Below are 22,025 nucleotides of genomic sequence, written 5' to 3'. Positions count from 1 at the left end.
CCTCCAAAGGCATCATTTAATTAATACACTGACTACTGGAATCTATTTGTCTAGTGTCCCAAGGAACTATCCTAAGTCCTGAATGTACACTTTCCTCTGGATTTAGAGTAAATGTCTGTTACAGATTGCATGTTTGTGTCTCCCCAAAATTATCACTCCCATAAATATATACTTATGCTACAAAGGATTTCACCTTAAAATATAGGACAAGGCCCAACTTTGATCAAGAAATCATCCCATTTGTCTACTCCATTTTACAGCAAACAAAAAACTTGTTTCAAGGTCTTCTTCATCTATCATTCTCTCTTTGGTCTACTTAAATGTTTCATTATTCTGTCAAAATAACTCATATACAAGATAATTCCATTTTTCCAGGCTCAATGGTCTGTTTTCCATCATTCCTTCATTTACAAACACTTCCTCACTGGCTTTTGAGGTCCTACTCTCCAAGTGTTTGTGTGTTTGTTTGGTTTTGTTTTCTTCCCTGTCTCTGTTATCATTGTCTCATCCAAAGAACCTTTATATGAAAAGTTTTGTCTTATTCACCTGTATCCCCAGCACTTAAACAGAACCTGGCACATAATAACATGGGTCTCAGAATAGAAATAATTTTTAGATGGAAAATTTAGAGAAGACAATGAAAATAGTGCCTTTAAACTGGACCTTAAAGAATGGGTAGGGTTGCATCAAATGTTTGATTTTGAAGGGTTGGAGGATTAAGTCAGAGGCAAAAGCACTAGCAAAGTTGCAAACTTAGAAATCATGCAACAAACTCTTGAAGTAACGACACGCCTTCCTGTCACATTGCAGCCTGGGGGTTCTGGTGCAACATGTCCACACGAGAAAGAAAATACTGAGATTCATTCAGAAGTGAAGCTCTTGAATAGGCAAGAGAAACTGAAATCTAATATGCAAACACAGAAACTATAAATTAGAATGGTACTTTCTAATCATTCAACCGGAGGAAAAAGAGAGGACAGAGGTATGGATTCAGGTATAGCAAAAGATTTGGGGAGGAAAACGACATCTATTCTGATAGATTCTGTTTTTTCATTGAAATAAGAGGGGAAACAAGGCTGAGAAGGAGTGTCAGAGTTTGGAAGAGAGGGAGGTGTGAAAAAGTCGTCTCAGAAAAGAAAGTGAATTTTGTTAGACTTGCCATGAAGCATCAATGAATTTAACTTGGAGTAGGCTACATAATTGTGTCTTTTTCTCCAGCCACACTCAGATGTTTGGGTGCAGAGGTAAAGTATCTGGAGAGTTGGGTTTAATGATTGTAGAGATATTGTCAAGTAGGTATGCCAGAAAAAGAGAAGGGAAAGTAGTTGAGAATGTATGTAAGGGAATTGTTAGAGTCATGGAGAAAGGGTTCTAAGCTAGGTGAGCAGGAAAGTGCATACATGGGGATAGTATCAGGTTGGTGCAAAAGTAATTGCGGCTTTTGCAATTATTTTTAACCTTTTAAACCACAGTTACCTTCACACCAACCTAATAAAAGATAATGTAAAGATACTGAGTAATAGAAGTCCCAAGGGGGTCAAAGAATGGTTAAAAATGGGGCACTGGAATGGTACAGTGTGATTCTGAAGACAAGACCTAAAATATAGTGTCGGAGGTGGGTAGCTGATGTGGGGTGGAGAAAAAGATTCTTGGAAGGAGGATTGAAAGAAATCTTGTCCTATCTAATGGTACTCATACACCTAGTACTATACAGAGAGTGGTATATTAGCATTCCCCCAAATTTCCCAATTTATAGCATTCTTAATTTCTCAGTAATTTTTCTCACATCACCCACAGGCAAAAAAAAAAAAAAAAAAACCTAACTGTTTTATTTAGTAAGTAGTTAGGCTCAAATAACTTAGCAAGTATTTAAATCTTAACAAAAAATACACATAAATTGAAAAAATAATACTGGGACAATTGAAGAGATGCATAAATTACCACAATTAAGAGAAGGTAGCCCTCTTGGGAAAAACTGATCTGTTCACTGCCTTGGGGACAGGATAATGATATATGAGTATGTATCCTCTACATCCTAATATTGTGTGCCACATGTTAGGAACCTAGGTTTCTAGTTCAGGGATTGGTCCTATTTGGTGTGGCCACACATTATACAGAGGGCTGGAATTGGCTACATTTGTTAATTTTCTGCTTGGGATATGTGTCTTGGAGGAGAACTAGATTCAAGAAGAAAGGCACCATAAATATGTTCATGCAGGAATATTTTTACTAGTTCTGGTTTCTTTTTCCTATTAGCAATAGTAACAATTATAGTCACAGAAGTAGTAGCAGTAGCAGTAGTTGCTTTGAGATCCTAATATTTGAATCATTGTGGTCTTCTCTCTCTAGCACCACCACATTCAATTGGCTGCCAAGGTCACATATATTTCATCTGTCATGATCTCCCCCTCTTTGAGCTCTGCACTTCCAGTCTCTTTTGACATGTAAGAACTCTCTGGGTTTTTTTACTTAAAGACACCCATAAAATAAACTAAATTACTTTTCCAGGGTTATCGCCATTATTTTTTGCATAGGTAACGTTAGCGGAGTTCTTCCTTTCTTCTGGAATGTTTCTGCTCCTATCTCCACTTGTCAAAATTCCCTCATTTCTTAGGAACCAATCTCCAATACTGTCTTTCCCATGAAAACTCTCCAGTTGCTCCATTAAGTAAATATACTCATTCTCTGCTCTGATCTCCTGCAACATTTCATATTTCCTTCATATCAATTGCCATCCTCTACAAGTACCGCATTCCTTCATCTGCTAGCCTGAGAAAACACCAGCTGATAAGCAACTTATAAACTAGGACTGCTTTTTTATGGAATTAGTGTAGTATGGGGGATGATGTATTAAACCTGATGGTTGGGTATGAGGCGCAGCTGCAGCAGAGGTTCTCTTCTGGCCTTAATTTCTGATTCAGTAAAATATAGATAATATTAAAAGCCTCAGACACAAACTGACTAACAGTGTTTGGCTCATAGTAGGTGCCAAATAAAGTTCTCTTCTTTACATCTTTATAGCCTCCTAGCCCCTAACACAAAGAATTAATTTGCGCTGAAATGTAGGTGTCAGGCAGGGTCACCTCCTGCTCCCCACACAAGAACGCAGGATATGGTGAGGCCAAAAAGGAACACCAGCGGAGCCATAGATAGGGGAGTCATACCACTATATTCTCGCTGGCGGCTGGTCAAGACACAAAAGCAAACATCCACCAGTACCCCAATGCAGGGTCTTCCTGCACCCCAGTCTCTCTGGCGGCTGGGTGAGACACAGGAAGTAGGATCAACATGATCCACAATCCGCTTGCTAACTGCACTTGCTAGCAACAGTCCACCATCCGCTTCCCTGCCACCAACCCACCCCCTTGCCAGCATAGCCACGGCAGTTATATTAGTCGCTAATGGCTAACTGGTAACAGCTGATGGCCACCCAACCACAGTGGATGGTCATCTGATTACGGCTGATGGCCATATAATAACCGAGCCAGCACCTTTCCACGTGAGTACGAGAGCCTGGAAACTGCTCTCTGGGACTCTGTCCCCACAGTAGGTCATTATAAAGGTTGTCATACTGGGAACTCAGTATCATCAACTAAACAATCCTATTTGAATCTCTAGTATAGCAAAATCTTTAAAGGACTAAATTTCCGAATCTCAGTTTCTCTGATATGGGAAACAAAATACAAATGAATATAGTGCTCCAAACTGTGCACGCGCGTGTGTGTGTGTGTGTGTGTGTGTGTGTGTGTGTGTGTGTGTGGAGAGAGAGAGAGAGAGAGAGAGAGAGAGAAGTATCTGAGGAAGGGGGATTGCTATTTTAATCTTTATATTTCAAAATCAGAGCATCATTTGGATCTTGTATTTATTTTTCTTAGTACATTCAGTATTTTTTCTTAGTTTGTTCAGTTCAGTTTTAGATGGAAAGATATTAGTTCCTTTATTTGCTCTATACTAACCTCTCTAGCTTTCTTTTAGTTTTACTTGTCCCCTTATTTTGCATCATCTCCAAATCCAATGCAATTACTACTATCAAATAGAAATTTTATTTGTGTTTTGATTTAAAAAATCAGAAGTTGCTTAAACCACACAAGTTGACCTAATTGAACAAAACATAAAATCCTAAAAATTGTGCATAAATTGAATTTAATTGAATGAATAAATATTGGGTTAAATGTTCTTTGATATAATAGGAGGAATATCATATTGAGGACTAAATACATATTTATAAGTAATTATTTGGGCAAAGTGAATACTTTCACACTGATATATATCTTTTTAAAATAGGGGTTTTCATATATCAGATTTCTTTCATGTGGAATAAATCCGGAATCCCATTCCCACCTACTTGATATTTATTTCCATGATGACAGAATATATATTGGCTTCTGTGAAAATAAAATCCATGTTTAATGAAATAAATAAAGGGGATAAGTCATGAGCTGCATTAATAAATTTAGCCCACAGCTTAGAAAGGGCAGCCAAATCAAATGTCCCCTCTCATATTCATTTAGGAAAGCCTTCTCTGAACACAGAAAAGAAATATAACTCTATTAAAACCTCAGACACAGGCTGCTATCCAGTTGGATATAATTTATAGATTCTTTTACACTTGACAATGGAGAGGCTTTTGACTATCGTTTCTTCAATAAAGTTCATATAAATGAGGAATGACTGGTTGCACTGTGATATACAAATGTATCACTCAATCTGCTACTTTAACCATTTTGCTATGATGATGAAAAACTTAGAGTGGCATTTCCCTTGACATAAATGCAGATCTATAAAACAGAGATTACATCTTCAGGATCACAGGATGTTTGAACTAAAGGGATCGTAGAGAACACCTAGTGTAACTGTTTCCTCCTATGTTTCAGGATGTCGAGACCCAGAGAGGTAATGACATACCCAAGATCATCCTGGTCGTTGATTGTCTATACCACAGGGACTTCAGGACCCTGTTTCTCCCTTTATCCCACCACTGAAAACAGAACAGGGGAAATCTAGGACATTCAAAATCCAAAATTTACAGCTTAACCTCTTCCTCACTTGTTGAGTCCCAGAGCTGCTCTCAAAATTCTAGCACTTCATTCTTCTAGTGAATGATGTAAACTCTCAAGGTGGCCCTTCAGATGGAGCCTCCATGAACCACTGGCCCCGCTCTCAGCCGACTGCTGGCTCCTCCCACAACCTCTGAGACCCACTTGCTTCTGCTTGATGAGTGCAGTTACCAGTTCCCTGTCTGTTTTCTTGTCTTCTAAAGGCTTCTTATCCTATTCTCTTTGTTCCTCTGTACTTATGGCTTTAAATAAAATCATTTTGCTATCATAGCATTGGCATTTGGGTTGAAAGGGGTGTTCAATGTGTTAGTTTAATTGTCCCCTGGGATACTGTTTAGAAAACTAGAATACTCTGGCAGGTCAACATACTCTAAGGGACATCAGCACTAGAAGACATCATGGTTCATCAGAAGGATGAAGGAAAACCTTTGGGGCCAGAAAATGAATACAATACTAGCTAGCTTTGCCATTATTTACTAGATGATATGGAGTAAGTTAAAATATCTAACTTCAGTTTTCTCAGTAAAATTGACATAATATACGTTTTGTAAGTTATTGAGACAATTAGGTGAAACAATGTCTGTAAATTACCTGGAGCTTTTTGACATGAGTTGTGGCCCACAAATGTTAATTCAATGTTATTTCCTTGAAAGAAGATCTACAGCTATGTTACTCAAAGGGTAGTGTGTGGACCAGTGGCATCTGTATTACCCAGGTTCTTATTCAAAATCTAGAACATCAGGACCTACCCAGTCCTGTTAAATCAGAAGCTACATTTTCTCAAGATCCCCAAGGCATTTGTATACATATTTTTGTGCATACAAAGTCTGAGAAGCCCTGCTTTAGAGGCTCATTTTTATTAACTGACAGCTATTGGGGTGAGATTGAATTGGAGGTGATGAGAAGGTCTATTAATGCAGCTCTGGAACATTCTGGGACAGATTCAAAAGTTCTAGTGAGAAAATTATGAAAAGTGTCTTTATCACTTAAAAGCATAACCTCCTTCCAGTTTTTACTGTCTCCCATCAATAAATGCAATTAGAGATCCTAGAGCATGCTGGGGCATCTTGTGACAGACACGTTGAACAGATGTAGTTTCTGGGCTCCATTGCTGTGCAGACAATGGGGATGTCTCCATGCTAGGTGAGTGATCCACTCAACTAGTTTTGTTTCTTGAGGAAGCCTTTCCTGTGGCATCTGCAAAATGGATTTTTAAATCTACAGGCAGACCATGAGTGGAACTCTTCATGTCTGAGCCCAACATACACATCAGCACAGGTTTCCTATCTACCGACCCTGTTTGGAAGATGTGTCAGCCTCTCTGTCACAGCCAGAACGTATCCCTAAAGCTGTTCCTTCAATTTTGGGGTCTTGTAATGATGCACTTTCACAGGCTCGAGCATTTGGATGGTTGTCAGAAATATCAAATGTGGTTCAGTCAAGAAATAGTGTCAGAGGAAATAACCACACACTGTACATAAAAGAAAATCTCACAAGTCACTTTAAGAAATCCCTTAAATTTCAGTGTTCAAGGTGCTGATTCCATTTAGAAATTACATAGAACAGTGACTGCAGATAACTTCAAGTACACGTACTTTGCACCAAGAGGTTCTTAGGTCAAATAGGGACAATGAGCATATTTTGTGGCAAATGTTGAAGCCTGACTGAGTGTCATGAGTGTTTCATATTCTGCTTGATGCCCTCTATTTTGTTTAAAAAGTTTAAAAATAAATGATAACTCTTAAGATAGGAATATTTAGAAGAAAGATAAATGCCATTATACTCATCAAAATACTTGAAGTACTCAGTTAAAGTTTGGAGTGTGTGAATTCAGTTGGTTACCAGAAAGAATTAGTCAGAGAGATGGCACTAACTATCCTCCAACTATCCCTTAATCTGAACCCAAATAGAATATTATCTTAAGCACAGCCTCAGGTGGCAAATAAAAAATCAGGAAAGTGACCAGTATCAGCTTTTCAACCAAATGGATCTTGATAATTGCAAAACTACTTTGGATTAATTCACACCTTTAAATTCCAGATTGATTGCAAAACTATCTGCTGTGCCCAGAAACTCAATGTTATTTGAAGGACTCAATGAACGAATATTTGGGAATAGTTCTCCAACACTATGTCTAGAAAAGCTTTTACCCTTAGGACCTTGTTTGGCTAACCATTCATCTAGATCCTTCCAGATCTCACCAGTAATTGCAAATATTACCTATTTGGATAAAAGAAAAACTCTGCCAGTTCTTATGTTGACAAGTTTATCCATGAAGATATTTCACTGAGAAGAAAAAGGGTTAGCCTGGATGTGAGGAAATTTCATTATGCACACATTTCCATTTAAAAAAAACTAACTGATCAGAACTATCTCTCTTCAGCACAATCCTAACAATCAATCTAGAGTTGATTTAGTTGTTTAATGTAATTCCTTCTTTTTTTTTTTTTCAATAAAACTTCAATGAAATTTGTTAGCAGAAGTTTTAGTTGATAGCATTCAGCCAAAGTACTTGTCAACAGGATTTCACTTCTTAGATGTGTTTGGAAGATTGAAAGTTTTTTGTTTGTTTTTTTCCACTTGGAACTCTCCAGAGAATGTCTGAAGGCATAAGTACCACGTAGTCCCAATTCCAAAATTCATTTTAATATTAAACTTGAAGTTCTCAGGACTCCCTTGGGTACTAGAATATGCAAGTGTATGAGCATGACACCACATGAAACATGGTTAAAGATTTTATGACCGAAACAGAATACCAGTTTAAATGAAAGGAAATTGATTCATTTTCTTAGGAAAAGTATAAAGGCCAAAAACCTTGAAGTTTATTGAGTTTGATGATGATAATAATATAGTACAATGTACTGAATTAAAATTCTAATCCTGACCTGCCTCTTCATTAACTGACTACCTCCATTGTTATACTATAGAACAGCATCCAGCTCTTTTTAGTAAGAGAACATATATATTTGCTCTGATGGACAAGTTGAACTTTTATTCAAGAAAGAAGAGTATGGTTCACTCCAATGTATTCATCTGAATGTGCTATGTTCTAGCTGCATGACTTATTGCTTAGAACCTCACATTCCTCATTTTTCCAATGCAGAAAATGCCTGACTCCGTCACAGGATTTCTGTGCTCACAAGTAAAGCACTGGCACGGCACGTGTACCTAATAGACATTCAATAAATGTTCATTGCCTTCCCTGGCTTCCCGTCCACAACCTCAGGTCATGAATAGAAAATACCTGCACGGCCTAGAGACTTCCTGGGCTTTACTCAATCATTCACCTTATCGATGGAAATCATCATTAACTATACTGGCAGAAACAGTCACATGTCAGCCCCATGGGTACATATCAGATATTGACTTGGCTCATAGGCTCAGGACTCTGTGGCTGCTTAGGTAGAAATAAACTTTGACTGTACAGATAAGAAAATATGAAGTCCTGGGATGCTTTCGGAAAAAGTTCTGCACCAAAAATTGGATCTGTTCTCCAGTCTTGTTTTCATCACCAAGTGAGTCAGTGATTTTTGCTGTTACTTTATCTTTTACGACTCAATTTCCTCACCTGGAAAACAAGACTGAAAATGTGTCTCAATTAACTCATGGAGTTTTATAAGGATGCAAGGAAGTATGGAAAGCTAGACATCTATACAACTGCAAGACAGTGGTAGTAGTGGAACCACAGAAATCTCACTGCTCCTCTGAGCAATTCTGTTTTTATCAGCAAACATGTGAAGAAAAGAGAAAACACTGAAGTGGATCACTGATAACTCTGAGGTGTCAAGATATCATGGGGGTGGAGAGGTAGAACACTTCTCTCTGGGTGAGACCAGTGGAGCAGTCAAAGGAGAGGAGTTAGATCTCTATACAATAGGCACATGAGAGTGTTAAGAAAAACAAAAATGAAGGTCAATACACAAGTAAATGCAATGTGACACAGGGAGTCATGACACAAAACTATATAAATATTTAGCATGTTTGTGAATGTGTAAAACTAATTTGAAAAATAAGGAAACTCAATGAGGTTGAACTTCTTTTCCCTGCAGGGATCTGTTACCTCCTGTACATTAATAGGCATGAAGCTTTTTTCCCCATGAAATTGCTTATCCATATTGAGGACAAGGGCTATTTTGGCCTGGGAAGGAAAGGTGTGAGACCAAATGAGTAAGAGTGTGAAAACCATAAGCAATTCTATTGTGGTCATCCCCAGTGTACCAGCAGTGGCCTATGTCTGAACTTTCATCAGCTATACAAAGGGTTTCACAAAGTGCTTCTTTCTCCCTGGATTGACCTTTCAAATAAAATTCTGAAGCCTTTGAATGACCATTAACAGTCTTGTTACTTGCTGGCAATAGTCCATCAACCAGATTCCTAATGGATGTCTACTGTTAAAGTCATAGTTCATTTTTTTAAGGTGTGACTATTTGAGGTGTTTGTAATCAAGACAGAATTCTCACGCTTCTTCTGTTTAAGTGTCCGTATAACTTTTCAGATATATGTGCATACATCCCTCATAGCATTCCAAAATAAGATACCTAAGAGAATGAACCAAATCTGGAAACAAAAGCATCTGACAGTAGAATAGGAACTTCTCTTAAAATAGCTTCTTTTTCTGTCACACAAAATTCCCACCCCAAGCAACACCTTTATAAGGATTTAAAGGAATAAAGCCAAGGTCCATCCAGAACAACCTTTATTGAAATTTGGCCACTCTCTGTGAAACGATTGATTAGATTATGCCTCAGCATGCTGGAAGAAAAGGTTCCAGAAACCCAGGAGTGAATACAAACAGATACAGAATCGTCTTCTGGTACTAGCAGAGAATTTGTTTTCAGAAGAAAGATAAACGCTTTAACTATTACCTATGAAACAAGACTCTGGTAGACTAACAAATTATGTCAGACTATGGGATAGGGAGGCAGGGGAATATAGAATTTGAAATCAAGATGCCTTGCTCTGCCTCTAGCTATTTGTACATCATTGGACAAATCACTCTCTTTGTTTAGCCTCTGTTATCCCAACTGTAAAATTGAGAGGTTAAATTATGGTCCCTACTGTTCCATGAAGCTCTAGGTCTCTATGATGTTCATGCCACCTATGCTCAGTAGAGCAACCTACGGGCCATGCAGGGAGAAATCAGTTTTCATCTTAGAAGGAACAATCCACCAAAATGCCATCTTCTTCTTTACTTTCTGTATAAAAAAGTAATTATTTATGTATTTGCTTGTATTTAACAAGTTAATCAACACCAGTGAATCTAATAACCAAACCGAAAGCTAGGACCTTGACAACAATTTTTTTCTTTTCCCAAGAACACAAAAGGCATACTTTTGGATTCAAGGTCATCCTTGACTTCACAAAGCCTAAGGGTTTCCGTGATCTTGCTAAGATCAACAATCTTTTGGAACAAACATCAGCCTAACACTCATCAGTTTTGGGTTGGCCCCGCTACCAATAATTTGCTTTGTGATTCTGAGCATATCACATCATCTGCCTTGACTCAGTTTTCTCTACTCTACATGGAGGCAATTAGAATAGTTTCCAAGCAAGGCAAATACTCTATGATTCATTTAAACAACCAATGAAAAAGAATGATTGTAATGTGCAGTGGAGAAATATTGTACCTATGTCTTTAACCTACCTTTACTTTAACGTCATTTCTAGATCCACCTTGCAATGGTGGCTGAATTGCTGAATTGCAAACACTTTCACTCAGTGAGGAATTCTTATAGCACCTAGAACAGTACCTGACACAAACTAGGCCCTCAGTATATGTTGGTTGAATGTACAACCATTGTTAAGCTGTACAAAGAAAGTACAGCTTAACAATGGGAAGCTTCCACTATTATATTAACGCCAACCAAATTCTACAAAATCTAAGACTAGAAGCTTCTGAACTGGAAGTTACAAGAATTCATCAGCATTCAGAGATACATAGTTATTTATGTACCTACCGTTTTAGTATAACCTATATCTAGGACATGATTCCAACTGAATGGATACAATTTATATTTCTTTCTTCCAATCCAAGCAGCATTGCAGAAATTTCACATATGTTCAGTAATGAAGTGAATTTCTGGTCAGTATTTCATTATTGGTTCATTATTAAAGGCAGATCACAGCTCTAATTTAAGTATTGTATGTGTGTCTGGAAATCTGTGCTACGGTCTACTTTGAAGAGCTATTGCACGGGAGAAAGAAAGGACTACTCACGAGTCAATGACAGTAAGTTCAGACCCTGGTTCCTCATCTAGAGTGACTTAGCCCATCTCTGTTCTAAGTTTCCAAGTATGAAATGGAGCATTAATGGGTTATTGTTGATTATTAACATGGAGGAATATCAATGGATATGCATAGTTTAGAAATAAGAAGAATAAGGGGAAAGGAAGGAAGCAGAACAGCAAGGATAAAAAAGCAGTCCTTTTGGCATATATTGGATGTTCTATTGGCCTCAACTTTGCTTCTTCTAAGAGATCCCAAAAGCTAGAACAATAAACGGGAAAGGGGGGCATTGGGAGAGAGGCAGGAAGGGGTGCTTGGCAAAGGGAGAAGAGAATTGACACACAACCTGTGGAATCCTCAGCTATCAGTATTCTCGGTGACAATAGTATTCTGACTACTCCCTGCCACTTGCATACCCGTGCACCTGCATAGCTCTGTTTATAAGCTTTAATCTTTAAGTCACTCAGGAAACAGTAGGGATACATTTTCTGTGATTTAAATACCATACCTGAAAGAAATATACATGTCTTTAAGAAATGAGCAATGTATTTCTACAGGAAGTAGGTAGGAAAGAAGGTAAAATTGATGAAAAGGATTTCTAGCAAATAGACCGCCTCTGAGCCAGACTCAAGTTTGCTGGGAGAAAGCACACTTAATTTTAGCAATTTGAGAAGTACAGCTAAGCAACACTTCTCTGCATTAAGTACACAAACATCAAGCCATTTCTTGATGGAAAACTTTCAGATAAACAATGGCAACTAGAGCAAAAATGAAGATGAACTGACAACTTCTAAAGAAGCCAAATAACTAATTTCCCTTCTGAAAGGATTAGGGGTGTCCAGCAGTGCCTCTAGTAAAGATGTGTAAAAAGATGCAGTTATATGTAGCAACTTGGGAAGGTCAAAACTAAAACGTTTATTCAAAATGGCATCTGTATAGTACACGCCTAGTGCATCAACAAATGAAGAGAACTGTTTATCAGACTAAAGCTACAAGTCACATGGCAACGCAGCAGACCCAAGCTAAACGGCAGATTTCCAAAGGCCAGCCCCGTAATGGAATTCCTAGTGGGACAATCAAAGAGGTGGAACCATCAGCCAAGCATGACTGCACATAACAAATCCATCAAGACCTATGATATCCCTGGCAAGAGAAATAGCAAAGAGCACAGAAACTTAAATGGTATTTGGGAAAATTTACTATCCCCCAGCCTCCAGCAGGGTTGAGAAACATGCCATTCAAATTCCCATCTATCCCAACAACACAGTCAAAATATTCTTTTCCTTAGCCGGCTGAATTTACTACTTGATATTTATTTATTTTTAACTGCTTCTTATGTATAGCTATATAAATAAAAATGTTTATATGTTTTTACATATATTTGCTTGATGTTTTACCACATCAAGCAAAATCAGCTTGACAAATTTTTTTAATGAAATTTGGAGTGTGTGTTTTGAGCCACATGATTTTAAATAGAGGCTGTGTGGCATACCTGAAATTCACTTTGGGGTCTTCTGGGGGTCAGGCAGGCAGTCGTTCGCCAGAGTAGCTGAAACAGAAATGAAATAAGAGCCCATAAGACTGCCAAAGGGGGTAATGAGCCATAAGTATGACGATGCATTAATATGCCAAGGACAGAGAAAACAATCGGTTGTTTTAAATATGAGTCCCAAATTGATCGTCACGAAGGCAGGCGTGGTTTCCAGTCTAGCCACTTCTCACCTGGGTAACTCTTAAGTAGGACAATGCAGGTTAAACAGCCTAAGTGACTTATTTAGTTAATTGTGATTAACACATTTTTCTTCAGCAGCTCTGGGGAGGCGCTTTTGGAGAGACTCAATGTGGGGTGAATCCCACCCCCAACTCCAAATCAGAGTACAGAAATGCCAGCCCTTCTCCTCACACTGCTGAGAGGGACTTCAGCAAAACATTGAGCGCTTGTTCCCCACAGTTACAAGGCCTCAGGGCCTGGTGTCTGACCCCCTCCTGCAAATGTCCAGAGGCAAGCTGACTAGCTACTACAAATGTAGCTTGTTTGATGTTTTACCTTATCCTTGTTTGATGTTTTATCATATCAAGCAAAATCAGCTTGACAGATTTTCATGAAATTTGGAGTGTGTTTTGAGCCACATGATTTTACATAGAGGCTATGTGGCATACCTGACCTGACAAGTCAAAAAATGGTGGCTGAGTTGGGTGCAGCCTGAACTCCCAGAGTCTCTTGGTACAAAAGACGCATAAGCATTTCCCATATACCAGATGTGTGCCAGGTAGAAAAGAGAAAGCCAGAATGCCATTAAGTCCTGCCCAAGTGAAGAACAGACTTGAGCAGAGAGAAATTGTAGGCGACACCTGATTCCTAGTGGTTGTGGAAGAACAAAGTTACCAGCCAGAATAAAGAAATATTTGCTGTTATCAAGGGAGCTACAGGCAAGAGAGCCCCTGCAATTTGGGGGAAGGAGTGCAGTGTTTCCTCCAAAGAATACTTGAGTATCCCATGAGAGGAAAACTTAGTTTTAAACACCTGCCAGGTCCAGAGGGCAAAGCCAGTTTTTGATGGTGCGAATTATGTAGAACTTACCGGAATAGTCAGTCACGGACTACTAAGATTCTCATTCAGAAGCAACAGAAGAACTAGCTCCAACAAATGTTTTAAAGGGTCAGGTGACTAAATATATAGTTGCTTAATGATTGTACCCTAGGAATCATGCTTGTTCAATATACCAGATATGCCACCACACATAAAAAAACAATGGGATGACACACTCACAACAGACATACAAATTATGATTAAATACGGTGATTTAAAAGAAAAAAATTAAAAAACACTTGATGTCTGAGAATTGTATTGCTCAGGGATTTATGAGAGCTCCCAACTGTCTAATAAATCATGTTTCTAGCCCTTCATCTTGTATTTGAGATTTTCCTACTAGAACCCTTGCATCTACATCTCTTCCTCACAGATCTCATTTCCCATAATTCCCACATACACATCCTTCGGTACAACCAGGAAAATTATTTCTTATCGCTCTCATGATTTGGGCCTAATTTTCTATGCTGAAGTACTTCTCATTCTTCAAAGAATTCCTAGGATCAGAGAAGATACAGCTCTTCATCTTTTGTGCCTTAGGATTGTATGTTTTCATGGCTGTTGATTTTTCTCACCCTGTCAATGTTCAGTGGTCCTCAAAACTGGCTACACATTATAATTACCTGAGAATTTAAAAAATAACACCACTGGCTGGGGTCCCATCCCATAAGAGTGGAACCAAAATCTCCAGGCTTGGTGCTGGGCAGAGGTGTTTTATTTTGTTTTTGATGTTTTTGAAAGCTCCCCAAGCAATTCTAATTTGTAGCCAGGATGAGCCTACAAGTATACTGGCTGAGACACAGCACAGCTAATCAATTTCTTAATGTGGAAAAATGTATAGGTTTTCTAAGCTGGCCTCCCTGAGAAATTTTAATAAAACCTCAGCTGGTTGTATAGGTTTTTGGTTTTCTGTGACAGGTAAGAGTGGAATTAGACGTGGCTGTGGATAAAATATTGGGCCTAGGAAAACTGAAAATAGATAGGAAGAGGGGAAAATAGTTGTGCCAGAGCAGTGGCTCTCAATGCTGAATACATAGTGGTATCACTGGGCACCTAAAACCTCTAGGCCGGGGCCTCAGCCCCCACAGATTATGAGTTAATTGGTTTGATGGGCTCAGTCACCATGGAGTTTTTAAAAGCTCCCTAATTGATTCTAATGTACAGCCAGGATTGAGAATTGCTACCCTGGAGGGTAAATAAGGTTAGGGGTGCCTGACACTGTGTTATCAAACAAAGGAGATTCTTCTGTGGAGGATAGCCCCTTAAACAATAGAGGATGGTTTTTCACAAAGATGGCTCCAACAGCGAAGAAAGAAGCCCCTGCCCTCCCAAAGCAAAGCCTTTGAAAACAAAGAAAATAGTGCCCAAAGGTGTCTCCAGCCACAACAAAGGAAGATCCGCATGTCACCCACCTTCTGAAGGCCCAAGACACCGCGGCTCCAAAGGCAGCCCAAGTACCCTCAGAAGAGCGTCCCCAGGAGAAACAAGCTTGACCACTGTGCCATCAGCAAGGTCCCCTAACTACCGAGTCAGCCAGAAGGAGATAGAAGACAACATACACCTGTGTTCATTGTGGGTGTCAAGGCCAACAACCACCGGATCAAACAGGCTGGGAAGACACTCTATGACATTGACGTGGCCAAGGACAGCACCCTGATCAGGCCTGATGGGGAAAAGAAGGCATGTGTTCCCCTGGCTCCTGGTGATGATGCTTTGGATGTTGCCAACAAAATGGGGATCATCTAAACTGAGTCCAGCTGGCTAATTCTAAGTATTAAAATTTTTTTTCATTGTAAAAAAAAAAAAAGAGGATAATGAGGACATTACACTCACAACATGAAAAAGTGATTAGTTTAGGGGATTTCATGTTCAAGCCTGGGCCCTACGTTTCCATCAGTTTGCTCACAGGATGTCTGTGCTATCCATGGAGGCATCCTGTTCATAGTTAGGTATATGGAAAAGAAAGAAAGAAGGAGACCTCAAGAGGTCTTCTTTGCCTGTTTCTAGCAGACTGGGGTTCCTTAATAAATGATAGACCATTATAGAATTCTTTACCCTTGCTGTGGTAGAGTCTTGTTGAGAGATATTCATTCCTCTCCGATACCTCCATGATCTGAAAGTACCTTTCCTCCTCTTGCCTTCAGGCTTAGCCACATGACTTACATTGTCCAATGGAATGTTAGCAGGCAAGACATGGTAAGGGCTTGACAACTGCTTCAGAGACAGGGCTTGCTCTGCCATGGACATGAGAATATCACACCTCGATTATCTTGCTGATCCCAGGAAGATGAGTGACATAGACCTGCAGAAGGAGCCTCTCGTCTCCTGGGACCTGAAGCAGAGCTGCCTAAATCAAATGAGCCCGACCAGTGTACAGATGGCTGAGCTACATACTTTGTTTGCTTCTGTAACTTTGTGACTGTTTGCTATGTAGCTGTATTGAGTCCAAAGCCAACTGATATACTTACTGCCTTCCCACATTGTTCTTCACCTGGAATGTGCTCCCATTCTTGATATGTTTTTCCAAATTAGCTCAAAGTCTACTTCTTTAGGAATCCTTATGACATGTGGGAGGTGATTTTATTATCTCATTTCCTTACTGTTCCTTCAAACAAATATCGTATTAGGTTTTCTTTTGGAAGATGCTCCATGAAACACTTCCATCAACAAAAAGGATTGTAGGTCTAGTCCAAGGAAGAATATTGCATTCCTTCAAAGCCTTACCTACTAATTGCTGCTGTTCACTGCAGGGCTGTTTATAATAGTTTGAATTTAGAAGAAACATGTGTGACTAAAATTAGAATGTTTTACTAACATTTGTAAATTTCATGAACGTGTCTTCTCACATTTTTTAAATATCCTCATGGAATTCAAGTATAGGTCAGTATCTGTAATAACAAAGCAAATTGTAAATTGCCTATAAGTTATGGTTTCAGTTATATAAAAGTATATATAAAGTCTAAAATAAAGTATATCACAATGTTAATGGAAGCGGTCTCTGAACAAGGGCATTAAGAGTGATTATTTCCTTTTTTTAAACCTTTCCCAAACTTTCTAAATTTTCTTCAATGAGCAGGTTTTACTCTCACTCTGAGGTGGGGAAAAAACTCTAAAAAGGGTAAGGAAGAAAACATTTCCTGAGAGACTCAGAATTCTGAAAAACACGTAAATCAAAGGGGAAAATAACTGGCAAAAATCCTTCCTTTTTTAACCTATTCAACTGACAAAATGAGATGAGATCAGCCTCTTCTCAGGTGGTGAAAATTCTCTCATTCTAAGGAGTCCTCATTTCTTCTGGGGAATCCCTATCAGTCCAGCCTCCACCAGGAATAGGTCTCAGTTTTGTTCTCTCAAATCCTGCACAGTTCAGTATATTGAGTTGTCTTCTCCTTAGAAGCAGAAACAGTGCAATACTAACAAATAGTTCTTTTGTGTATTTTTGTTTATATTTTACTTTTCCAATTCCACTAAACTGCATGAAGCCAAAGATACACAGGTAGCCAGTGTATAATTAAGCAAAAGTCTCAATACATGTCTATTTGGCATTAAGCTTTGAATTTTAAAAGGCCCGTTTATTTATATTGTGATATTCATATGTTTGAATGACTGATCCCAATTATATTTTGTATAATTGAATCCATACCATATAGTCAATGTCATGTCTTGCTTTGTTCATTTAGATACTATCTCATATTTAAATTTCATAAGCATATTTTTAAGCCAATGGATTATAAGTTTCTTAAATGGAAAAGTCCATCACGTTCCTCTCTGTTATCCTTACCATGTACCAAAGTGGGCAGTACACTGTAGGTGGGGTTCATATTAACAGTGCCCACGAACACATGGCTTTGCTCTGTATGTAAGGCCTAAAACAGATCTTGCTTCGCAGGGACCTTGCAGTTAGGTGAGGCCAACTGACTAGTTCTGGCCATTAAACTGTTCTGGGACATGACACCTGCAATCTCAGAGTTGAAGTAGTCAAAAGTCCATGAACTTCCCTCTAAAATTTCTTCACGGGCTGCAGCAACCAGGGAGCCCTGTGTCAACGGGTAGTGCTGCTACAAGATAGTAGCAATCACGAGTCCTGAGTCACCACTTGGAAGGGAGGTATGTGGGAAAATTGCTGAGCCTGCAGCAGATTTTGTTTGGGCAGGAAATAAATGTTTACGTGTTAGGCCACTGACATATCAGGATTTATTTGTTCCAGCAGCACAGTCAAACCTACCCTAACACGGTAGGCAATCTTTGAAGTTGATTTGAATTTAATTTGAAGCTTCTCATATTCCAATGTCAAAATATGTCTGCTGGTATAACCAAAAGTGCCCGTGCTTTTGTCTTTCTACTAAATGTTTCAGCATTTGCTAAATTTAACAAGGGAAGAAGATAGCCTCTTTTGTGTAAGCTACTCAATAATGATAGACTTAGAGGTTGCAGAAAGGATGTGTAAGCCACTAAACCCATGCTCCAGGCCTCATGTCTCATTCTTGGACTGCAAAGGAATGATCCAACCAAACTTCTAATCTATACTTACATCTCTGGTAGTGGTCTCCTGGCAGTTTGTGGCATAGCGTAAGACAGAAGGCAAAAGCTGTTTAATGCACGATTCTCAAAATGTATAGAACTAAAGAATGAGGCTTACTGAATTGTGTCTTGAAAGGAAAGAGGGTAAGTAAGAGATGCTTATAGTATTGCAAGGTCAAGAACTGTACGAACATGGCATGTCCTTATAACTGGACATCCATAACAATCTCTTCCCATGAGTGGTCCTTTCTATGAAAGCTAGCTTTAGTTACCCATTCCTTTTTACAATAGTGAACAAGATATAAAAGATCCCAGTCATTTGAGGACACACACATGTACAGCTATAAACAAATATGTGTTTGAAAACTTGTTTCTCTGGGACATTGAGTTTCCAAGGCCCTGTGTAGAAATGACCCCTTTTACTGGAGTGGTACATTTATAAACCAATTAGTAGTTAGGTGATTGGCTGAATTTAATGGTTGCTAATTGATTCATTACCAATTAATGTAGACAAAATGCTCAGATCAGTAATTTATTTCAGGGTTAATAACAATAAAAAGTCTATTACTCCTTTAAAAACATGGTGCATATAAGCACCCCACATCAGTAACTAAATTGAGTACAATTAAGTATTTCAGGGTCTGTTTCCAGCTGCCCTGGCATCTGTTTCAACTCCCTGAATGTCCTTCCTCCTCAAATCTTTGAGTTCTTTGGGTAGAGGTAGGTCTCAGTAATGCCAAATCCTGTGTTCACTTTTAGAAACTATAACAGCAGGAGCTTGTTGAATTTCACCTTCAGGGGTGTCATAGATGTTTGCAGCTTCTCAGGTCTGTTCATCATCTCCTCTGCAGTGTCCTCACTTAGACTGCCTGCTAAGGCTCAAGAAAGTAAGTATTTAGTCTTAGCACACGACCAAGGGGATGAAAGCTACTTTCTATTATTTTTAAATACCTCAGTGATTCAAATTAAAACCACGGAAGGTCCAGCCATATTAACAGGTGCTGTAGCATATTAATTTAAAATAGGGCAACAAAGAGTTTAAAGAAACAATCTCCAACCAAAGTCTAGAGCAGGACACAATCTGAAACAGCCTAGTGCCATGGTTTTTTTGAAGGCCTCATCCCACTCTGTGGCCAGAGTTCAAAATTCAGGTCTGAAGGAATCAAGGCGAAAATGCCACATTAGATGAGAAGAGAAATAAGAAGAAAATATTTATATAAAATTGGGAACATATGTCCTCCCTTCATAGATATAGATGTATTCATTGTAATGGCAATTGCATGACGTTTTACAAGGGGCTGTTGCCCTGTTAAAATGGCCCACCTCTGAAATTTTGTAACCTAGATGACCTCATTGCATTATCCACAGAAACTGTACTTCGAAATTCACTAACTGGTCAGATGCAGAAACTTGCCAGTTTGTTACTGATTCTTCATTAATAAGATAGGAAATATTTACCCTGTTTCCTAAAAGATAAAACCTAGCCGGACAATCAGCTCTAATGCATCTTTTGGAGCAAAAATTAATATAAGACCCGGTATATTATATTATATTATATTATATTATATTATATTATATTATATTATATTATATTATTATATTATATTATATTAAAGACCGGGTCTTATAGTAAAATAAAACTGGTCTTATATTAATGTTTGCTCCAAAAGACGCATTAGAGCTGATTGTCCGGCTAGGTCTTATTTTCAGGAAAACACGGTATATAAGGTGATGATGTTTTCAGGACACCTATATTATAATCCAATATGATACAATATTAATAAACAATGGTCTAGGAATATAATTATCAAATTATGATCACTTAACGTAGGTTGATATAATCAGATCATCTAGTCAAAACCATCTCTCTTCAAAGATTATTTTTTTAAGAAAATACAATGTTCCAGGTAACTGTTTACCTAAGTATGCATTACTGGTAAGTGCAAACATACAAATTCTACTTTTCTAGTTCAACTTAATCTGCTATCAAGTGAGAGAGCACAATTAATTATTATATAACTGTCAAGTAACTAAACCACACCCAAAGAGGGTATCCTTAAAATGGCTGTTCTCTGGATATCAAACAATTGGGCCTCCTATAGTTGCTTGTCCATTTAATTTAAGAACTCCAAATTCTTAAGAAAGAAGAACTTTGTGCAATTCCCACACCCATTGACCTATTTAGAAACAACATGTTACAGATGGAGAAACTGAGACCCTGAGAATCTGGCTCTGAAAACTCTAATACAGTATGATAATAATGGAAAGGGAAGTACCTAAGTCATGAGGTAAGTTGTTTTTCCAGCTCTCTGTACTGCTAACATGATATTTGCAGATACTACCTACTCTTTCATACTGCATATGATGTCTTGCTTCTCAACCCAAATGCAAGCTCCCTCCCCCACTCCCACCCATCCTCTCTGTTTGATTCCATGACCACATAACTGAGCACAAGGATAGGCACTGAGATGAGAGCCAGTCCAGAATTTACTGCGTTGAAACGACTCAACACACACAGGACAATCTGGACCAGAATGGTAGAGCACCCAAACTCAAAAGTCATACAGACAATTGCCAAAAATGAATTATAAGCACACAATGGTGATGTTATAGATACACTACCTGGACTGACCTTTTTTCTTTCTTCTGGTGATTGACATAGCAGGCAATAAGATTGATTTAAATTTCAGTTATAAAGGGAAATGAATAGAAGAAATCCCATTTAGTAAACAATTTATAAATACAGTCAATACCTTCTTCCTATGGCCCACTGCTCCAACCGATGGAGGATAGGAGACCCTCAAAGATTGCAACCCCCATTCCTCTCAGGACCTGGATCAGGAGTGGGTAAGGTGATTCTGCTGAGTCACCTGTATGTGCTGTGCTGCTCCTAGCTCAAAGCATGAATGGCTACTGCCTTGCTCTACACAAGATATGCTGGAGCCTGGTGCATGAACCCAGCCCTCTCCATACCCATAGCCAGGCCCTAAGCTGAGACAGAAAGCAACAGTTTTGTAGGTCAGAAGTCCAGGCAGGCTTAATTGGATTCTCTGCTGAGAAAAGTCAAGACATTTACAAGGCTGGGCTTTCCCTTATTTTGGAGACTCTGAGGAAGAATTCACTGTCAAGGTCCTTCAGGTTGTCCACTCAGAGAACTCTGCTCCTTGGCTCCCTCCTCTTCAATCCAGCAGCAGAGCATCAAATCTTTCCCATGCTTCAAATCTCTGATTTCTCTTCTGCTACCAGCGAGGAAAAACTCGCTGCTTTTAAAGGGTTCATGTAATTTGATTAGTCCCCCCCAGATAATCTTCCTATCTGAAGCCAAGGGATTACTAACATTTTGCCATATCATGTAACAAAGTCTCTAGGGCAGTCACTAGGGTCACCCAGGCAAAAGTCATGGGACCATCTTAAAATTCTACCTACCAGTTAGAAATGTCCAGATAGCATTTGGAAATAACTTTCTAGAACTTAGGAAAATGCTGGGACTAGAAATGAGAATTTGGGATCCATCACTTTTAGGTAATAGTTTTATAAAATATAAATCCATGGATATACGAGGTCTGACAATCAAGTTCTCGAACTCATCCTAGAAAAAGTGCGACATTCCTCTTTGCTGAATATCACTACAT

This window comes from Rhinolophus sinicus, linkage group LG05 (assembly GCF_036562045.2).
Source record: "Rhinolophus sinicus isolate RSC01 linkage group LG05, ASM3656204v1, whole genome shotgun sequence".
Classification (NCBI taxonomy): Eukaryota; Metazoa; Chordata; class Mammalia; order Chiroptera; family Rhinolophidae; genus Rhinolophus; species Rhinolophus sinicus.
This window is presented reverse-complemented; position numbering follows the sequence as displayed.